The 17,237-nt window shown below is 51.3% G+C and overlaps 5 non-coding genes across 5 annotated transcripts; all 5 read right to left on the bottom strand.

Moving 5' to 3' along the window:
- Window positions 1-282: 282 nt before the first annotated feature.
- On the bottom strand, window positions 283-354 carry TRNAC-GCA (transfer RNA cysteine (anticodon GCA)). The gene has a single exon. It is a non-coding gene; the product is annotated as a tRNA-Cys (tRNA).
- Window positions 355-1,661: 1,307 nt separating this feature from the next.
- Window positions 1,662-1,733, bottom strand: TRNAC-GCA (transfer RNA cysteine (anticodon GCA)). The gene has a single exon. It is a non-coding gene; the product is annotated as a tRNA-Cys (tRNA).
- Window positions 1,734-7,614: 5,881 nt separating this feature from the next.
- On the bottom strand, window positions 7,615-7,686 carry TRNAC-GCA (transfer RNA cysteine (anticodon GCA)). Its single transcript has one exon. It is a non-coding gene; the product is annotated as a tRNA-Cys (tRNA).
- A 2,466-nt stretch (window positions 7,687-10,152) lies between these two features.
- On the bottom strand, window positions 10,153-10,224 carry TRNAC-GCA (transfer RNA cysteine (anticodon GCA)). Its single transcript has one exon. It is a non-coding gene; the product is annotated as a tRNA-Cys (tRNA).
- Window positions 10,225-15,074: 4,850 nt separating this feature from the next.
- On the bottom strand, window positions 15,075-15,146 carry TRNAC-GCA (transfer RNA cysteine (anticodon GCA)). The gene has a single exon. It is a non-coding gene; the product is annotated as a tRNA-Cys (tRNA).
- Between the last annotated feature and the right edge of the window lie 2,091 nt (window positions 15,147-17,237).

Consider the following 17,237-nt stretch of genomic DNA (forward strand, 5'->3'; position numbering starts at 1 on the left):
GTCCTGCTGGGAGTGGGGGGAAGGGCCACAGATGTAGCAGGGCCTGGAGCTGAGTGTTCTGAGACCTGCTCTTTGGGGTACTATTAAGAGGGACGCAGGTAGGCAGTCCTGGGCCTCAGTGACTGCAGATGGGTGAGAGGTGACACTTCCACAGAGAGGGACAGCAGGAGCTGCTGCAGCCTGGGAGGCTCGGGGGGGGAGGGGGGCACAGGCCATGAATTGGACTCTTTGGCCATCAGTGGGGCCCTTAAACTTCAAGTGAGAGACTTAGGACCTAAAAGGAGGGGGCACCCGGATTTGAACCGGGGACCTCTTGATCTGCAGTCAAATGCTCTACCCCTGAGCTATGCCCCCCGGCATGCCCATGTGTCCTGATGAGCACCTTTCCCTGTGAGTTCCTGTCATGGGTGAGTCAGACCGATCCCCTGCCCACTCTCAGAAGCTGCCAGACCTGTCTCCTAGGAGCCTTCTTGATGCTGGCCTCAGAGCGGTGGGGTCAGCAGAGGGCAGAGAAAGGGTCTCTGTGCCCCTCCTCTTTTTCTTTTTTCATTTTATTTAATTTTTATTTTTATAAAAATTTATAAAGTTGGGGCTGGAGTGATAGCACAGCGGGTAGGGCATTTGCCTTGCACATGGCCAACCCGGGTTCGATTCCCAGCATCCCATATGGTCCCCCGAGCACCTCCAGGAGTAACTCCTGAGTGAAGAGCCAGGAGTAACCCCTGTGCATCGCCAGTTGTGACACAAAAAGCAAAAAAAAAAAAAATTTATAAAGTTGTTCACAATAGATCCTGGAGTGATAGTACAGTGGGTAGGGCATTTGCCTTGCCTTGCATGCGGTCTACTTGGGTTCGATCCCTGGCAATCCATATGTCCCCTGAGCACTGCCAGGAGTAATTCCTGAATGCAAAGCCGGGAGTAATCCCTGTGCATCGCTGACTGTGGCCCAAAAAGCAAAAAAAAAAAAAAATTCATTACAAATAATGTTCAAACACCAATTCCACAACTGTGCACCTTCCCACCACCATAAGAGGAAAGTGTGTGAAGATTGTGAAGATTGTTGTATTTTACCCTGGAGCCATCTAAGCCCTTATATAAGAGATTACAAGCTCGTATATTAAAACCAAATAAATGTGTGCTACTTTTGGTAGTCAGTGGGCTAGAGTGTAAGAGGACGCGCAGCCACAAATGAGGCCACGTGCTCCAGGAGGTCTGTGTCACTCTCTTCTGGGAGCTTTATTTCATAGTCGCTTGGTCTTGGCTGTTGATGAGATTACACAGCGCCAGGGACAGTTTGTGTGTGCCAAGCTACTGGAAAACTGGAGAGCTTGGGGAAGAGACCCAGTGAGCCCCTTCTTTTCCCTTGCCTTTTTAGTTTGAGCCTGGGTCTTCCCAGGGCTCCAAAATAACTCCACACTCCTCTGTACACCCAGTCCTTTCTCTGTCCCTCAGAGTCCCCAAGCTCCAGGAGTGGGGTTTGTGGGGGCCACACTGCACATCCTTGTCTCCCTGTGAGGAGCTGAGCAGACCTCGAGGTGAGACCTGTGAGCTGTGGGGGTCACAGAGATGCCCAGAAGCACTGTCCCCATGTGGAGCCAGGCTAGTCTCACTCCTAGATCTGCCCTCCAGGCATTTTTCTGAGAAGGAAAAACTGATCTGGCAGGGGGCACCCGGATTTGAACCGGGGACCTCTTGATCTGCAGTCAAATGCTCTACCCCTGAGCTATACCCCCACACCTGGCATGGGAGTCTATTGAGCACCTTTTATTCCAATCAGCCCCACATTCCTGAGACTCAGAATAAATTCCCTCTCATCCCTCCAGGCTGGAAGGACCCAGCAGTGATTCTCCACAAATTCCTCCCCCAGGTCTCACCAGGCTGTGCTGTGGGGATATTCCTGCTGACAGCTCCTGGCTCCCCACTGGTCGTGCTCTGGGAACTATGCACTGTTGGAGTTAAGCCTCGACCTCCACCCTGAAAACCCTCTGAAGTAGCCATTTGAGCAGTCCTTCAGCCAAACAATAATTTTTTTTTTTTACTTTTTGGGTCACACCCGGCGAAGCTAAGGGTCACTCCTGGCTCTGCACTCAGGAATTACTCCTGGCAGTGCTCAGGGGACCATATGGGATGCTGGGAATTGAACCCGGGTCGACCGCGTGCAAGGCAAATGCCCTACTTGCTGTGCTATCGCTCCAGCCCCTAACAATAATTTTTAACTCTAGTTTTTAGGCTATTAACAGAAAATCAGTTCTCTGTCTCTTGCTCCTGTTCCCCTCAAATAAACGTGTTTTCTTTCTTCTTATCTATTTGCCTCCATGATTTAAAATAACATGATATCTCATAACCTGCTCTAAGTTACCATGACAGGGTAATATTCACTATTTTCTATCATTTTCTGTAGAATGAACATATTTTGTGGGGGTCACCTACCCAGAAATGCTCAGGCTCAGGAATTACTCCTGCTGGTGCTCAGAGGATCATATGGGATGCCAGAGATTAAGCCCAGGCTGGCCACATTCAAGGCAAGAGCCCTTCCTGCTTTACTATCACTCTGGCCCCTAGAATAAAACATTTAACTCATGTGACTCTGCCCCATCTCAGTCTTTGGTTGAACTATTTCAATGTTTCTTAGATTATCATTTCAACATGCATTAATAGCACTAATTAAAAACGAAGACTTATAGAAGACCTTTTATGTTTTACCTGAAATTAGTCATCACTTTATGTTTCAATGACTTCGTTCTCTTTCAATACTCAAGATTTCCCACAACCGTTAACGAGGCCATAAATACTTTAATACACTTTTCCATAGGGAGGGGACTCTCGGGTCATTACCATTTCCATGTCTTGTTCTCTACAGCCCACAGCCGCCTGATCCTAAACATATATAGGAACTATATGGGTCCGACCTTTCTCCTCACTCTCCCCCATAAGGAAACCCTGCTTTTGTGGATTCCAAGTCTGTAATGCTCCTTTTTAAAAAAAAATATTTTTTTAATTTTTAATGAATCACCATGAGGTACAGTTACAGACTTACAAACTTTCGTGATTACATTTCAGTCATAAAATGATCAAGTACCCATCCCTCCACCAGTACCCATTCTCTACCACCAATGTTCCCAGTATCCCTCCCACCACCCCTCCCATTCCCCCCAACCCCACCTCTGTGGCAGGCACATTCTCTTTTACTCTCTCTCCTTTTGGGTGTTACAGTTTGCAATACTGGTAGTAAGCAGCCATCATGTGTAGTCCATAGTCTACTTTCAGCGCACATCTCCCATCCCGAGCGGGCTCTCCAAGCATCCTTTACTTGGTGGTCCCTTCTCTATCTCAGCTGTCTTTGCCCCCTGCCTGTGTAGCTGGCTTCCAAGCCATGGAGCGATCTTCCCGGTCCTTACCTCTACTATCCTTAGGTGTTAGTCTCCCATTATGTTACTTTATATTCCACAATATAAAGTAACATAATTCCCAATCATGAACAGCTTTGTAATGGTCTATCTCAGTGATTTAATAAAAAAAAAATTAAAGCCCTTGTATGCCTATAGTGTCTCAAATTCTTCCTATGGAACTAAAAGCGGGGATTTAACATCATTATCCCTCATACCATGAAGACCTTTCCCCTGGTTGAAATGTTTGTGTGGCTCAGGCAACCTTGCCTGCCCTGTGTCTCTCTCGTACGATCACCTGTGTCATTCACTCCAGAAACACTAGCAGTGACCCTTTCGTCCAAGTTGAATTGGTCCTGCTTTCAACTTCTTACTGTTGATTGAACCTCTAGCACAGATTTGTTTCCCTGGAAACAGGTGGTGGTAGAGCCACGTGTGATGCGGTAGTTGATGCCTCGCATACCAAATGTTCCCAAGAATCACCTGAAAGGTCTCTTGAAGCGCCATTTCTCAGCTGCTACCCCAGAACGATTCATCAGACTGTGGTTGATCTATGCAAGGGTGACTGCCCAACTTCAAGTTCATTGCTAAGGTGAGAACAAACTTCAGCCGAGCTTCCAGAAGCTTCCTAGACCAAGTGGCAGAGCAGATTGTCAGCCCAGCCCGTGTCCTCACCGCCTCTTGCTCATCCTTGTATTGAGAGTGTTTCCCAGAAATAGTGCTCTCAGTCACCCTCATTTTCCCCTTTTGATCCAGGCATTCACTCAGGGAGAGATGAAATGGCCTATTTCACACTAGAGCTCAGGATCTGAGGCTAGGGTGACTCCTACAGGCTGAGTTTGCAGAGGCTAAAAGAGCAATATGTTCAAGCCTGTCACCAGCTTGTAGCAATCCTTGAACAATATTGTGTTGTATTCAACTTCTAAAGTTCACATTATGAACCATTTGATATGGTTCCATAGTTTTCACATATATAAACAAATCTCTCTGTGTGTGCATGTGTGTATATGCCCAGTTGTTTGGATGAATAATAATTACAGTAGCTTTTTAATAAAGTTTTTGGGTCACACCTGGTGATGCTCAGGATCACTCCTGGCTCTGCACTCAGATATTACTCCTGGAGGTGCTCAGGGAACCATATGGGATGCTGGGTTTCTAACTCAGGTCAGCTGTGTGCAAGGCAAGTGCCCTTCCTGCTGTACTATCTCTCCAGCACCCATAGAAGCTTTTTAAAATCCCAATTAGTTCACACATTATAGCTGTCAAGTCATTTGCTTTTTTTTTTTACTTAAAATTCTTTTTATTTTGGTTTTGGGGCCACCCTCGGCGCCGCTCAGGGATTCCTCTGACTCTGGTCAGGATCTTCTGATGGGGAATGTGGAACCACACAGGGTTTCAGGGACCAAATCTAGGTCAGCCAAGAGCCCTGCCCACTGTACTCTCTCTCTCTCACCCAATATTTAAATTGTTTAGTCTTTGCCCCAGTACTCAGAACCTATTTGATTTTTCCCTCTGGCCTCAAATCCATCCTAAGATTGGACCTCAGTGATGTAGTCCATTCCCTGGCCATGGCTGTGGAGATGGTTACTTGCCCAGCACAAAATCCATCCCAGGCTCCATGGGCCTGTGTCCCATGTCTATACACTGCCAAGGGGCTGCACTGCCCACCTGTCCCTCCCATGGTTGGTTTCAGTGGATCTCTTGTGAATGTTCCTTCATCCCTAACCAGTGACCCACAGAAGTTGAGACTCTCACACAGGCACTGGCTGCACTGAACAATCATGCTCAAGGCTCTAGAGAGGGTTCCACAGGGGCAGGAGACGGATTCCTCCTGGTGGGGGAGGCAGGGGCTGTTGGCTGGGATGGTCTCAGCCGTGACTCTGCCACCAGGCTCCTGGAGCCTGGCTCACCCTAGGGGTGGGACTCTTTACAGCCTGATGGCCCACGGTTGTCAGGGGCTGGGGACTCCCACGACAGCTGGACGTGACACAGGAGTGATCTGAAAGCCACAGATCCTCAGAGAAATGGGACACAGGAAACTCAGGACTGCACTGAAGACAGTACAGATCCTGGTTCTAACCCTGAAGCACGAGGACCCTGACGGGCCACAGAGAGCCTCTCAATGTTCCCAGTTATCACAATGAGGGGCGTGGCTGCAGCCTTTGGTGGACTGGTCCAGGACTCCAGGCTGCCCACTGGGATGAGAAGCTGCTTTTGGTCCACTTCCTCTCCTTGATGCTCTTTACAACGCTGGTATTGCCGTCCTACCTGAGGTCAGGTCTATGGGTCAGAGTCCAGCCCTCATGAGCTGATCACAGGGATGTCCAGACAGAGGGTGGACAGAGCTTGGTCATTTCTTTTTTTTTTTTAATTATTTTTTAATAGTGAGACATCATGAGGTACAGTTGCAGACTTACACATTTTTGTGCTTGGGTTTCAATTATACAATGATCAAACACCCATCCCTCCACCAGTGCGCATTTCCCACCACCACGGATCCCAGTATCCCTCCCACCCCCCAGGCCCCATTCCACCCTGACTCTGTGGCAGGGCATTTCCCTCTCTCTCCTTTTGAGTGCTGTGGTTTGCAAAAGAGGCATTGAGTGGCAATCATGTTTGGTCGATAGTCTACTTTCAGCATGCTTCTCCCATCCTGGGAGGATCTTCCCAACATCCTTTATTTGGTGTTCCCTTCTCTTTCTGAGCTCCCTTTTCCCCTAACATGTGTGGTTGGCCTCCAGGTCATTGAGTAAAATTTCTGGTACTAATCTCGGCCATTCTTGGGTGTTAGTTTCCTATTTTGTTACTTTATGTTCCCCAGATGAATGCAATCTTTCTATGTCTATCCCTTTCTTTCTGAGTCATTTCGCTTAACATGATACTTTCCATGTAGTACCACTTGTATGTAAATTTCATGACTTCGTCTTTTCTAACAGCTACATAGTACTCCATTGTGTAAATGTAAGAGCTTGGTCATTTCTTAAGAGAATCCTCCGTCAGGGCTGCACAGACTCACCTGTGGGCAATGGAAGCCGAGGAGGCAGGCAGCTGGCCAGGTGGTGCCTCACCCCAGAGTGAGTGGGAGGGTCCCAGACCAGCCCCGTGGATCCAGCCCTAACCTGTTATTAATCAGGCGAGTAAGCTTGGGCTCGCCTCTTAATTAGGCCTCTTTCCAATCCCGTGAGATGGGGCGGCATTGGTGAGGCCCAATTTCAACTTTTCATTGGGATCATCTGAAGAGCTTGTTAAGTGCAGAGTCCCTTGGCAGCTCTGAGGAGGTTCTGCCTGGAGCCTGGGAGTTTTGTTTCCATGGAACATCCCTCTGCTCCCAAGCACACGTCACAGCAGAACCTATGCTGGACAGCCTGGTGGGGGACCCTGGTTTAGTCCAGAGAACTTCCATGGGCTCAGACATGGGTTTTGCATGAAAGTCCTGGGCTCTGGAAGTGAGGTGTAGGCAGGGGGCTGTGCAGGAGGGTCAGTCAGCAGTGATGCCGCCAACAGGCGCAGCAGCAGAAGTAAGGGGACAGTTGAGTGTTCCGATGTCACCACCAAGGTCAGAAATCATCGCTTTAGGTCAAGGCAGTGAGATGAGCTTTTAAGGACAGATGCTCCCACCACTTACCCTCACTCCTCGACTTTGAAATGGGATCCCAGTTTCCTCTTGCTCACTGGAGCCCAATATTCTTCACCGAGGAGAGGCAGCAGCAGAAAGGGCCAGGCTGGTCTTCTTGGAACTGCAGCCCACTTCTTCCACTCTCACCTACTCACTCTTCCCTCCTTGGTGTTTGTCCCACCAAATCCCACCCTTCCCTGGTCTGGGTGCGGCAGGTAGGTCCACGAGTCTGGGACAGGTTGTTCCAAAGGAACTTCGGGACTTGGGCGGACAGAGGCGAAGTCCAGTGCCTCTGACATGCAGCCCAGCAGTTCTCCCAGTGTAGGGACATATGCCTCTCCTGGTCGACCCATGAGGGGGGCACAGCCAAGAGGGTTCCCAGGAGCACACAGCTGGACATGGAGACTCAGTGGCTGGCTGTGAGATCTTAGGCATCTGGGAAGATCTGATCTCCTGTGAAAGGTAGATGTGAGAAGCAGAGGGGCGGCAGGGGCTAGAGACCCCTTTTAGAGGAGCTCTGAGTGCAGGCTGCGGGGGAGATGGTTAGGAATTCTGGCCTGGAGGGAGTAGGCAATACAGAGTCCACTTCAAGACTAGAATTGAGACAAAATGAGGGGGCACCCGGATTTGAACCGGGGACCTCTTGATCTGCAGTCAAATGCTCTACCCCTGAGCTATGCCCCCTCCCTTGACTGAGTGGTGTCATTAATTCTTATTACCTGTATTGACACACCAGGACTCAGCCCAGCTGGCTGAGTTGGCCTAAACTCAGCAGAGTCAGGCACCACCCTGGCTGGGGACACGACTCCAACTTGGTGACAAGTGCCTTCCCTGTCACTGAAGGAAGGTTCAGACTAAGTCTGAGGTTATTCAGTGACACATGACAACATTCATTCAAGTGAAAACTTCCTACACCAATACCATAAACTGTAATACTGTCGTAGCTACCTAAACGATAATAAATAAAAATGATTTATTAAAGAGTCAAGATGCTGAGTCAGTTCCTGATTCCCACCACTGAGAGTCTAACTCTTAAAATCTCTCTGGCTAACAATTACTCTATCACCCAATCTTCAATTTCAGGAATCTAAAACCACAGGAGGAATTTTATGAAAACAGAATTTATCACAAAATATCAGGAGGTGCTTACAAAATCATGAAGAAGTGTGGCAGGAAGAAAGAAGTTGGAGTATTGTCAGGTTTTCCAATGCTCCCTGCACAGCTGTGCTCTGAGGGGAGGGGGTCTCCAAGGGCCTTACAGAACCCCCAGACCCACAGAACTGGTGGCCAAGCCAGAAACTGGCGTGGTCCAGCAGCCTCAATGTTCCTAACCACACACCCCCCCACACACACACAGAGCTCCTGCTGCGAAGGAAGAATGGTTCCTCCTCCCCCCCTCCGTCCAGATCTTACACAACTGCTTCTTGCTGGCAGATCTGAAGCAGCAGCCGGAACCCAAGAGGCGAGGCCTTTGGCAAAGGTCAGTCCCAAGGAGGCTGGGCAAACATGGGAGAGGCCCGGGACCACATCCAGCCCTGTCACGACCGAGAGCCTGCACAGGACAGGGGCCCCCCCTTGAGGATGCTGCTCTGGACATGCTGGGAACAGAGGTCCCTCCTTCTAGGGTGGCCAGCACAGTGGCCAAGGCAGCCCAGAGTGGGAGGCTGACCTGGAATGCTGGTCCATTGCCAAAGGGGGCATTTCCTGCATTCTGCACCCATAAGGCAGCACATGGCATCTCAGAAGAAGCAGGGGGCAGGACTCATGAGCCCCCCACCCCCCACCCCTGCTGGAGGGTCTCCTTGCTGGGGGCCCACAGTGAGCCCTTGAGGGGGAAGTAGCCCAGAAAGGGGAGTCAGCCTAAGAGAGCATCTCTGGAAGCCTCTGATGGAGGCAGGTCCGCAGGTGCAGGGTCACTCCAATGGACTGTAGGTTCTCAGAGGCATCATACCTGGAGTCATGCACACATGTCCAGGCGCCTTTCCCCAAGTCTGATTTAGTAACTGGAGGTCCTCTGAGGAGACCCCTGCCCCCACCCCATAAGTCCCCACAGAACAATGCCAGGAGTGATCCCTGAGCACAGAACCAAGGTTAAGCCTTGAATACAGCCAGATGTGACTCAATACCAACCCCCCCCCCCCAAACACACACACACACACAAAGAGAAACAATTAAAGAAGACCTTGTCCTGGGCTAATGGGAACCCTGGAGGCACCAGGTTTTAAGGAGCTTAAGGTCCTGAAGAAAGTCCCTCATGAAAGTCTCTTATGGAAGCATGATGTCAGCGGGTCCCAGCTGGGAGCTTCCTGCCACCACAGTGGAAGTCACTGGCCAGACGCCTCTGCCCCCTGCCATACAGAGTGGGCTCACACAGCCCACTCAGCTTGTGACTCAGCTTCACAGTCTCACCTATGGGCATATAGTATTACCAACTGGGCTGCTTAACTGTGTCAACTTGATCAGTCTCTAGGATCCAGATTTCAATGCAGTGCCCATTCAGGGGCACTTCTGGAGATATTTCCTGAGATGTAATTCATAGGTAAATAGCAAACTCGGGGTCAAGCGGATGGCCTACAAGCATTTTACACATTGAAAAGCTCTTAGAATAGAGGGTGGGCCTTATCCAATCAGTTGAAGGCCTTAAAAGAAACTGAGGTAATTCTGCCCCCAAGCTGCAACAATTCTTCCCTGGTCTCCAGCCTGGTGCTCTGGAAAATCAGGGCATGCCATTCTCCCACATCTCCTGAAGCCCTCCCTTAATCTCCACAGATACAGGTGCCTCTGTGTGTGCATCTCTACACACAGCTGTGTAGCTCTGTCATCAGGCCACTCATCAGAATACCCGATTGGTTCTATTTTCTCCAGAAAACACTGGAAAATATACCGACACTCAGGAGAAATAACCTGGCATTCCCCTGCTACCTAAAACAGAACCCCATTGTCCACCTGGCTATCATCATAAGAGGGTTCACATGCATGGCATGGAAAAAAGAGTGACCCAGACCCAAGGAGCAGAGACTTGACTGTGAGAGGCTGCAGGTACCTGGGGGTTTAGGGGGAACACCCCACTGCCTTCTCTCCCCCCTTCTAGGTTTAGAGGGGTGGGGAGAGCTGGAAATGGTATGATGAATAATAAAAATGAATGCGGGCAGGGGGCACCTGGATTTGAACCAGGGACCTCTTGATCTGCAGTCAAATGCTCTACCCCTGAGCTATACCCCCACCTGCATCCAGGTGTGTAATAAGTACCTGATCTTGTGGGACCACACCTGGCTGTCATCATATCCAGATACTTCCTTGTTAGTTCTCTGGCCTCAAGCCGCCTGCATGCAGATGACCTTATTACCATGGCTTCTCATCCTTCCCGCCACACCCATGATGGTCATTTCTTAGACCAGCTATCCATGGGATATCCGTATGTGAGCCACTGGTGGTTCTCACCAGTGAAGACCAGACCTAAGGGACTTGGCCCATTCCACCAGTGTTGGAAGAGAATGCAGACACCTGGGCTTTCCGGGTGCTTTTCTGTCTTTGAATTTTCCAAGTTGTCAGGCTTTGGTTTACTTCTTGCCCTGTTGGATCCTGCCAGCATGTCCCTAATACCATTAGGAGCATCCTGTATAAACTCACACAAATGGGGGCACACACTCAGTGGCAGTGGCTCTATCTCTCCCGCCGCCCGCGTTTGGTAGTCTCACCCTTCTCCCACCCTGGGAGGTCGATGGCGATGGTCAGGCGGAGGAAGGAAACGAGGGCCAGGCTGGTTGGTATTAGTAGCAGTTTATTTCATTCCTCTCTCCATCTATACCAGTCTCTCTTGTCTGTCTCTGCTTCCCTATGCCCCTTCTACAGACTCATTATATCTCTCTCCAAAAGGAATTGGGGGAACAATTACACATAGGTGCGGTCACAATCAATAGGGGTAGAAATCAATAGGAGTAGAAATCTTAGCCTCAGGGAAAGCCGCTCCTAAGACAGATCTTTTCTCAGGAGGACCCACCCTAGAGCGGAATCCCAAGGGTGTGTCTCTCTCCTCTCCTTGTCCAACAAGCATATAAGAATATATAATATAAATCATTTTGTATGGATACAGTAAGAAATATCTTAAACTTATAGAACTGCTCTCCTAGGGCCATCTCGATCTTAGACTTCAATGCTCAGGCCAGATAGTCTTTCCCACCCCTAGCAGGATCCTAGTCTCGTCGTTACCTTTGGATCATGACAGCATTTGTCTATGATCAAACTCCTATAGTTAAGAATCGTGGCACTCGGAGGGGAAAGGGTGTTGCCCCATTCGCCCTCTCCTCTCTGGAAAGAAAGATGGCGGCCACATGGGAGCCTTGTGGACAGCAGGTATGAGCCGGGGGAGTGGGGGCGACTAAAACCTCATGGGTCGGGGGGCGTTCCGGTCCGTCCTTCACGCCCTACCGAGGTCACCAGTCGCCCCCCGCGAGCGGCTCTCCAGCACGGCCATGGCCCCAGAAGCACAAGGACTTAATGCAGAACCCAGCAGCTTGGAGCAGAAAAGTGAACGGACTATGCGTTGATCCAGCCCATCAAGTCTGCCGGAGGGGAAAGGGTGTTGCCCCATTCGCCCTCTCCTCTCTGGAAAGAAAGATGGCGGCCACATGGGAGCCTTGTGGACAGCAGGTATGAGCCGGGAGTGTGGGGGCGACTAAAACCTCATGGGAAGGGGGGCGTTTCGCTCCGCCCTTCACGCCCTACCGAGGCCACCAGTTGCCCCCCACGAGCGGCTCTCCAGCACGGCCACGACTCCAGAACACAGAAACCAATTTCTTAACTATCTGACTTTCAGTAGACATACTTCCAGGGTCAATAGGTAAAATAGCAGAAATCCAAAACCAACATTTAATTCTTGAACCCAGCTGGAGAAAGCAAATCACTTCACAATGCTTTTTCAGCATGTCTGATTTGGGGGGGGGGGGGTAAACTCTAAATAATAGTGGTGAATCTTTTATTGAAACAATCTAATCAAAGCGGATAGAGTGTTAACTAGAATTCATCTGCCTCACAGGGACGGGGAGGGGTGGGGGGTGGGGTTTTATTGGGGTTCTTCATGGGAAAAAATAAGTATTGGTAAAGGGAAATGTGTTTGATATTTGCATGACTGAGACATAAACCTGAAAGCTTTGTAACCTTTCCCACAGTGATTCAATAAATAAATAAAAAAAAAAAAAAAAGAATCGTGGCACTTTTGCCTGGCCCATTTCGCTGCCAGGGTAGCTCACCCGATGAGGGACCCTGAATGAGGGTCCATTCAGTCCCTCATCGGGACCCTGCTTTTGGGGTGTTAGGAACTAAGGGCAACTGAGGCTTAAGTCGAGAAAGCAGATGCCTGGGAGTGAATAATATTCAAAGCCAATCAAATCCTAAGTTACAAAGCATGATGTTAACGGTCTTCCTGTATCTATACAAAAAGGATATTACTTTAAGGTAAACTGTTCATAAGGCATAAGGAGAGGAGAAAGGCAATATTTCACTCATACATATAAAATCATAGATTTCTGGGAAACTGATCTTACAAATTAACAAAGTCTGATTAAGGGGAAAGCTGATTAACTGGGTGGGAAGGAGAGCATAGGGAAGACTGTTTACAGATAAACACAATGGAAGTGGAACTGCTTCAGGAGCACTGTGATGGGTGTAACCAGATTGATGGGTGTAACCAGATAAACCTAAGCTTCTTGTGGAAGAAGGACAAAGTAATGTTACCCTACACATCCTTCCGAAAGGGGAGCCAGCACCATGTCCCCGGGGCTACTGCACAGATGCTGGCTGCAGGGAAGGAGCCCAGCACAGGCAGCTGCTCCGTCACAATGCCGGGCCTCCACTGAGTCTCCCTAATCAGATTCTTGGCCACCTCACTATCCAGAGCCTTGGGGATCCTTGGTCCCAAAGAATCAGCTGGATTTCCACTGTCTTTAGCCCCAAATGGGACCAAAAAACAAGCCTATACACCCACCACCTTGCCTGCAGCCTTTTCCCATAGCCCACATGGAGGGTGGGTCAGCCATGTGTGTTATCCAAGAAACAGAAGCTGCTTCTGTACGCTGAGAAAGACGAGGCCATCAGGCCATCGTGGTCCCGTGTTGCGATGCAAAACAGGGCCTCCCCGGGACCTCAATGCCTCTCCTCTCAGTTCTGCTGTCGGGGGAATCTGTGGTCCTTGCCTGAGCTCTGCAGCCACCACCCCAGGCTGCCCAGACTCTGAGAGGGGGTTCTGTCGGGCAACTGTTTGTTTTGCATTTGGGGTCACACCTGACGATTCACAGAGGTCCCTCCTGGCTCTGCACTCAGGAATTACTCCTGGTGGTGCTCGGGGGATCTTATGCAGTGCTGGGTTGGCTGTGGGCAAAGCAAATGCCCTACGTGATGTCTTATCGTTTCAGTCCCAAATGTTTGTTTTGGATTTGGAGGCCACACCCTGCAGTTCTCAGGTTCACTCCTGGCAGCCCCAGGGGACCATATGTGGTGACCGGAAACAAGGTCATATGCCGGAGGAAATAAGGGAAATAGCCACAAGAGGCCAAGGAAGAGAAGAGGTGGGGAATAAATGGGAAGGAGAGCAAGGATCAGGAGGATTGAGGGACTCTGGGGACACCCCTTCTTCCCCTGGCAGGAAGTGTAGCAGAGGACACTGGAGCCACAAGACCTATTTACCACATTCAGCAGCAAAACTCCATGTGGGCAGAGGCCTCTGCACTGGAGAGGGCCTCTGAGGTCAGCCGCCACTGCCCCAGGCCCCATGAGTGTCTCTCCTGAACCTGAGCTTGATGCACTTGTGGGCTGGACCCCCACCTCACAGGCCCCATTCCTGTAATGTCACAATGCCCATGCCCACCTTGTTGTGGAAATTCCACAGAGTCCGCGAAAACCAAGCTGCACATTGGAGAAGTGAGAGAGCACTGTCTGTCACCGCAGACCCAATGCATTCTTTGTGTTTGTCTTTTTGTTTTGTGGGTCACACTCTTCAACACTCAGGAGTGACTCCTGGCTCTGCACTCAGGAATTACTCCTGGTGGCGTTCAGAACTATATGGGATGCTGGGGATGGACCCCGGTGTGCAAGGCAAATGTCCTACCCGCTGTGCTGTCTCTCTGGCCCCAGGACAGACCCAGTTGAACTCATGCTCCGAAGACTGGGCCCCGAAGAAAAGGAAGAGTTCCATTTTATCAAATATCTTCTACTGACATACGGGGCATTTTCAGGCAGCTGGCAGGAGAGGACAGAAGCAGAAATTCCCCAGCACATTAGTATATAAAGCAGAGTCTGGACCACCCCAAGGAATTCTGAGCTCATTCTGTGACCAAAGGAGAAGGAGTATCTCAAGCATGTCCTGTGAGCATCTCGTAGTCAGGAATAACATCTGTTTTTGGTAGTTCCTATTTCTCTGACTCCTTGACTGTCGGTGATGAAGGTGGGAAACCAGAGGCCTATTTCCCTCATCATTGGGGGGATCAAGGGTCTATTTCCCTTATCGACGTCCCTGGTCTCTACATCCAAAGCCTCCCCAATCCCCTTGGTCCTGGCTGCAGGCAGCAGCTCCATGGAAATCATTGCCATCTGCCCCCCGGATGTTGTGAGAATCACACACAGCTGTGATCCCAAATAACTTCCCAGGGAGATTATGAGAATTACACAGGGCTGTGAGCCCCAATAATCTCCCAGAAAGTTGGGAGAGTTACACAGGGCTGGACAACCACTGAGGATACTTCTCAGGTAAGCAGAAGAGTGTGCCTCTCCAGCCTCCACCGCCACCCCTCAGCCCAAAAATCATATTTCTAGGGCTGATCTGTCAGTTTAATAAACAGTAAGTGATTCTGGGATAGACTTGCTGAGTAACCTTGCATGGGGATCTCCGCACAAAACGGAAACATGCAGAGTGAGACCACTGTGCCAGGAAAAAGACAACAGGAAGTGAACAGGAAGAGAACTGTACAGGAAGTAACAGCAAACAGGAAGAGAACTATACAGGAAGTAGCTGTAAACAGGAAGAGAATTGTACAGGAAGTAGTAAACAGGAAGGTCAAGTCAAATGGGCAAAAGTTAGGAGGGGGCACCCGGATTTGAACCAGGGACCTCTTGATCTGCAGTCAAATGCTCTACCCCTGAGCTATACCCCCAAGCATGGAAGAACTTCCTCTTCAGCCTCTTTTATCTTGGTTGCCACACCTATGGATTCCAGCATTGTCTTTCCTGGTCACTCCTACTCAGCCTGGGAAAACAACCACTCACCTAGACAGCAGAGACCTTCCCAGCAGGAGTCCCCTCTCCATTCTCTGGAGTCCTTGCCTGCACCCGGGGCAGCTTCCTATGTGGCCGCACGCCAAATCCTCAGCACCTGCCAGGCTATCACGAGCCTCCATTTTTCCTGCCCTCGTAACTGTTTTCTCACTCTCTCAGTATGTCTGTGTAAATCTATTTTTAATTTTTTTTTTAGATTTCTCGCTATTTTACCAGCTCCTTGCCAGTTCACTGCAACATCCTGAAACCATGCAGTGCACTTCTGGCCTTTGAGGTATCAGAGTCTCGTTCTCTTCTGTACAGACAACAGAATTTTCCAGTCTTACACCAGTGTGGTGTCAGGAGCCTGTCCCAAACCAGTGGCAGACAGTGACAGGGCAGGGGTGGAGTCTGGGCTGCCTGCCGCGAGTCTCCTGCCTCTGGCTGGCCTGGGTGTGCTCATTCTGGGGTGGGGGCTGAAGAGGTGCTGCTTCAGGAAGCTTCTGGCAGCAACCTAGGGAAGGGTCAGACGGCAAATCAGGTGGCAAGCAGATCTTACGTGCCTGCCTGCAGTACGGCGACCATCATCCTGCCGCGCTAGACGGTCCTCGGGTACCAGTATCCTGAGCATCAATCAAGCTCATCCTTCTGCCCTGCCCTTTGCTACCAGGTGGGGTCCCGCCCGAGTGGGCGCGATACCCAGGCTTGCCGGTAGAGGGCGCGCTGGAGCCAGTTGCCTAGCTGCGGGGGCTTCTCTCCCCGACCCCGCCCGGGGAGAAGCCTCCTGCAGGCTCTTACCTCCTGCCCCCGATCTTGGTGAGCCCCCCTGGGGCCGCCCCCTTCTTGCCTCTGCCCTGCACACGCGCACGTAGGACGCTCCCGTCCACCGGCCTCCCAGGTCTGCTCTGGCCCTTGGGGTGTGAATAGGACTGGGGCGGTGGGAGAGACCCCACCTTCCCCGATGGGGTCTGGGGTCGGCCCGGCACCTGCTCCCGGACCTCGCACAGCGGGGACCCCTGCAACCCGACGGCCCCGTCGAGTGGGGTCAGGCTCCTGCTGGCCAGGGGATGCCCAGAGTATGTGGTGCAGAGCACTGGGGCCCGGGGAGCAGGCAAGTGTCATAAAGGCACGGGGCCCCCCCAAGGAGAAGACCCCCACGGGATCTGTCGGGGCCCCACTGTACCCCCGGTAAGAAAAAGAAGCTAACAAGGCCGGGGGGGGGGGGGGGGGGGGATGCGTGGAGCCGGAGGCTTCCTAGATCCAGCAATTAAAAACCAATATAACGCACAGCGTCCTCGAGCGGGCAGCGGAGACCCAGGGTCTCTGGGGTCCGGCACGACTGCAAAACAGTCAAAAAAAAAAACCAGGCAGGGGGCACCCCGACTTGGGCTGGGGACCTCTTGACCCGCAGGCAAGCGCTCATTCCCCTGAGCTACGCCCCCTGCCTGGCTGCGGGGGCCTCGGAACCTCCTTTGTGCCGTCCACTCCCACGCCAGCCGTGACGTCCTCGGGTTCCAGCCGCTTCCGGCCCGCCTCGCCCGTGTCCACTCTCCCGCCAGCCAGCCCTGGAGCGCCGGGCCCGGCTTGTCTGATGGCCCCTGTCCAGTCTCGGAGAATCTGATGGGCCCTGTCCAGTCTCGGGGAAGGAACCCGCCCTCCTCCCCATCTGAGAATAAGACGCCCCCAACGCCTGCGCCTGGCAGGTAGCCGCCCCCCGGCCTCTCAGCATCACACTGTCCACGCCCTGGTCAGACCCTGGTCTAAGGCTGGCCCCAGCGATCCTGGGCAGATCCCCAGGAGGCCGAGAGGAAGGCCAGGACTCTGCGGGACAGAGATCTCTCTTCTCCTGCCCCGCCTTGGGGAGCCGGCACACACACACACACACACACACACACACACACACACACACACAAACACACACCACTCGCAGGTCCTTCCAAAATAAGCTGATGATGCCCAGAATTTAGACAAAGGACATTAACCTCAGGGTC

Source organism: Sorex fumeus, unplaced genomic scaffold (assembly GCF_029834395.1).
Source record: "Sorex fumeus unplaced genomic scaffold, SorFum_2.1 ptg000143l, whole genome shotgun sequence".
Taxonomy (NCBI): domain Eukaryota; kingdom Metazoa; phylum Chordata; class Mammalia; order Eulipotyphla; family Soricidae; genus Sorex; species Sorex fumeus.